Raw genomic sequence first — 3,907 nt, 5'->3', positions numbered from 1 at the left:
GAGCCGGGTGCCTGCAGTGAAGCCTAACTGCTGGATCACGCAGTGGTGGCCCCACAGGGTGTGTGGTTTCTGCTGAGCCTCCGCCTCCCTTGCCGGACATCTCCCCACTCTGTGTGCACGGGGCTGGGCTGGGAATGGAGCCAGGTGGCGGTGGTGAAGCCCATCTGCCGGATCGTGCGACGGCAGCCCTGCAGGGCATGTGGTCTCCGCAGAGCTTCTGCCTCCCCCGCTGGACGTCTCCCTGTTCCACATGCACTTGTTATGTTATTATAGTTCAAATCAGTTGCTTTGTGGGAGAGAGTGATGCTAGGGACCGTCTATTCTGCCATCTTGACCGGAAGCTCCCATCTCTTCATCCTTCTTTAGATAACCATCTGCATTCCTAGAGTGCCCTCAGCTACCTCTATCATAGACTTACCATCCTGCCCAGGAATCTGCTTATATAAGTCTTCATCTTTGGACTCTGAACTCTGAGAGCAGAAACTATTATCCCCAGTATCCCCAGCACTCACCATAAGGCCTGCCTGGCCCACGAGAGGCCCTAAGAAATATGTGAGAATGAGTGAGTGTAATCAAACTGATGCCAAGAACCACTATCACCTGGAAATTCTGCCTCCCTTGGATTACATGGTGTTTCTCAAATGTTACTGTGCCTGCAAATCACCTAGGGATCTTGTTAAACTGCAGGTACAGATTTGAAGATCTGGGTTGGAGATTGAGAGTAATAAGCTACCAGATGATGCCTATGTTGCAGGTCCACAGACCACATTTTGAGAAGCACGGGATAACGCATTTCAGATGTCCACACTACTCCGGTAGGGCTCAGGAGCTCCTTGGACTTGATATGGAGCTACCAGATGATGCCTATGTTGCAGGTCCACAGACCACATTTTGAGAAGCACGGGATAACACATTTCAGATGTCCACACTACTCTGGTAGGGCTCAGGAGCTCCTTGGACTTGATATGGACTGTTAACTACTTTTGCATTTCAAGCTATTTTCTTCAGAATCCAGCCCATCCTTTCTCCTTCCCACCCTTCTGGGCTTCTCCCTAAGCCCTGAGATCAGAGATCGGATAGTGACAGTAAAAGGAGCAAGAAAAGAGCCAATGCTCCCTAGGGACCCTAGCTGTGTGAGCGCACGACAAAAGACTCCTGGGCTTGGGTATCACCTCCTGGCCCCAAAGATCCAGGCCATGGCCATGTTCTCCAAGATGACAATGAAGAAGAGGGGCAGAGATGAACAGTAATCATCCAGCAGATTCACCTAAGTAGCTGCCTGAGAGCCTTGCAAAAATTAGGCTGCTCGGGAGCACGGGCACACAGACATTCACTGGAGGGAAACATCAGGTTTGGATCAAACTCAGAATTCAAGCTGGGCTGTATAGGAGTCCCAGCTGGGTTAAGCTAAAAAAAAGACAGCCATAGGTAGGAGAGAGATCATAGGTGAGAGTACCTGTGAGCAGCTTTGTATGTTTCCTGGAAGAGAGTATTCTCGAGAGCGGTAATGATGCCCTGCAGGATTCTTACCACGGAGCTCATCCCCAGGTTCACCAGCAACATGAAGATGAAGATAGGGCCCAGATGGTGCATCGAGAAAACACAGAGAGGAGGTCAGTAAGTGCCACACATGCCACACCTGACCTTCCATGGCCTATGAGTGAAGGGAGGAGTGGTGAGGGCTCTGACCTCAGTATGTAGGTCCATTCCCTCCATTCCCCTCCCCTCCCCTGGGAAACTGTCTATAGCACTGTCAATGGACAGCAGTACACTTATCTGGCCTTGAAGCACAGAGACTTCATCCTACAACAGTCGGGTCTAGCAACTCCTCTGGGCTGGGGTGAATAGATTTATATTAATTGTAGTGCTTGGACTGAAGAGGCTACAATTACTTTATTACAAAATGATACCATGAACCTTGGTCTTGGTAGCCCAGGATGCTAATGAGAATTGCCTTTCTGGATTCCATAGACACACTAAGGAGAGCTGAGGTTTCTGGTACCTTGGGGTCTTTGGGGGACTCCAGGGCTCCGTTCTCCAACCCTTACCTACCTGATTCAATTGCTCAGTTAAGTTGCAATTAGACAAATAGTGTAGGACCTCACTTTTGACTTGTACAGGGAGGCTGTTAAGCCACTTCTAGTAGATAACGCTTGGATCATGATATAGATTATCTGGGGACTTGGCCTCCAAAGGCAGCACCCCAGTAGCTACTAGATTCATCACTGTGTCAGCATTCCTGGTGACAGAAGACTCATATGAAACCATTTGGTCCTTTAAGGTAACCTCCTCCCTTAGCCTCTAGATGAGAAGGGCAATCATTAGCCTAGAGTTTTTTTATATGGTTAAGGTAGAGCCTGTGCTGAAACCTAGGTCTCCAAGGTTCTAATGTACTCTGCTTTCTGCCTACTTTCATAATTACAAAGGTGTCTATGTGAGGCTGAAGAATTTCTGACTTAAGTGGCCCCCAAAGGGGTCTTTCCTACAGTATCATTGATGGCTTTAGGACTCTTACCTCTTACTAGATAATCCCAGGATAACATTAAAGCTTCTCAGCTTCTTGATCTGCTGGCCTCTTTAGTCACATTTTTCCCCACAATTCTCCTCACACTCTATTCTTCAGTCATACTTAGCCTGCCATACTCACTTATCTCTGCAGTGTATTTGGTACTCAGTATATTTGGTATATGATGCTCCCTCTGCTTAGAACTTTCTACCTGAATTCTACCCCCACGCCCATTCTCCATATGGCTAATTCCTAAAAATTCTTATTCAGCTCGCTGAACTCAATTTACTACCATGGAAAGCTGTTCAAGATTTATTTTCATAAGGGCGAACCAACAAGCTTCAGAAAAGTAGTATGGTATGATCCAATTTTTTAAAGAATGCTGTTTTTATGTATAGGCCTATGAATGAGAAATATTTGAAAGAATGCTAGGAGTGGTTATTTGTCAGGAGGCAAACTCAGCTCGTTTTCATAAGGGCGAACCAACAAGCTTCAGAAAAGTAGTATGGTATGATCCAATTTTTTAAAAAATGCCGTTTTTATGTATAGGCCTATGAATGAGAAATATTTGAAAGAATGCTAGGAGTGGTTATTTGTCAGGAGGCAAACTCAGCTCGGGTTTGATTGCCTCCAATAGGAAGCCTTTTCTGACCACCCAGGCAGTTAGTCGCTCCCTTCTCTGGGTCTCTCCATCCCCCTTCCTACCAGTTCTCACCTGGTTTGTGATATTCTGTTTAGTATCTACTTCCTCAAAAGACTGTGATTTTCCCTGAGGCCAGAGATGATGAATCCCTTATTCACCACTGGCTATATTTCCAGAATTCAACACAGGGATTTGTAGGCAGAAAATATTTTATAAATATCTGATGAATATTTTTGGAATGAATGTCACAGGAGAAGAAAATGGGAAATGAGTAGGCAATGGGGGCTCTTGTGCTGCGCCCCTCCTTTTTTGTCTACTAGTTCAGCTGAAGGTATTCCCTAATTTTTCCATGGCATTCCCCAGGTAAAAATGGGGAATGCATCTTTGAATACCTCCAAGTTTGGGGCTTTCCTAGTTTAGAAAGGCAGCTCTGAAGGAGAGCTGGAGAGAGTCAGGTGTTTATAAGGTTTAGGATGCTCCAATTTGAGGGCCCTATATTGACTGAGCCAATATCCTTGAGAGATGGGTGCCTAGACAGGAGTTCCATGGGCTATCTCTTTCTAGTAGGTCTTTGTGATGATCTCCATATGAAAAACTGAGCTCGGGCCGGCCCGGTGGCGCACTGGAGAGTGTGCCGCTTGGGAGTGCAGCGGCGCTCCCGCCGAGGGTTCGGATCCCAGGTAGAGACCGGTTCCTGCTCACTGGCTGAGCACGGTGCGGGCGCAACACCAAGGGTTGTGATCCCGTTGCCGGTCCCC

Source organism: Galeopterus variegatus, unplaced genomic scaffold (genome assembly GCF_000696425.1).
Source record: "Galeopterus variegatus unplaced genomic scaffold, G_variegatus-3.0.2 Scaffold1180, whole genome shotgun sequence".
Classification (NCBI taxonomy): domain Eukaryota; kingdom Metazoa; phylum Chordata; class Mammalia; order Dermoptera; family Cynocephalidae; genus Galeopterus; species Galeopterus variegatus.
This window is presented reverse-complemented; position numbering follows the sequence as displayed.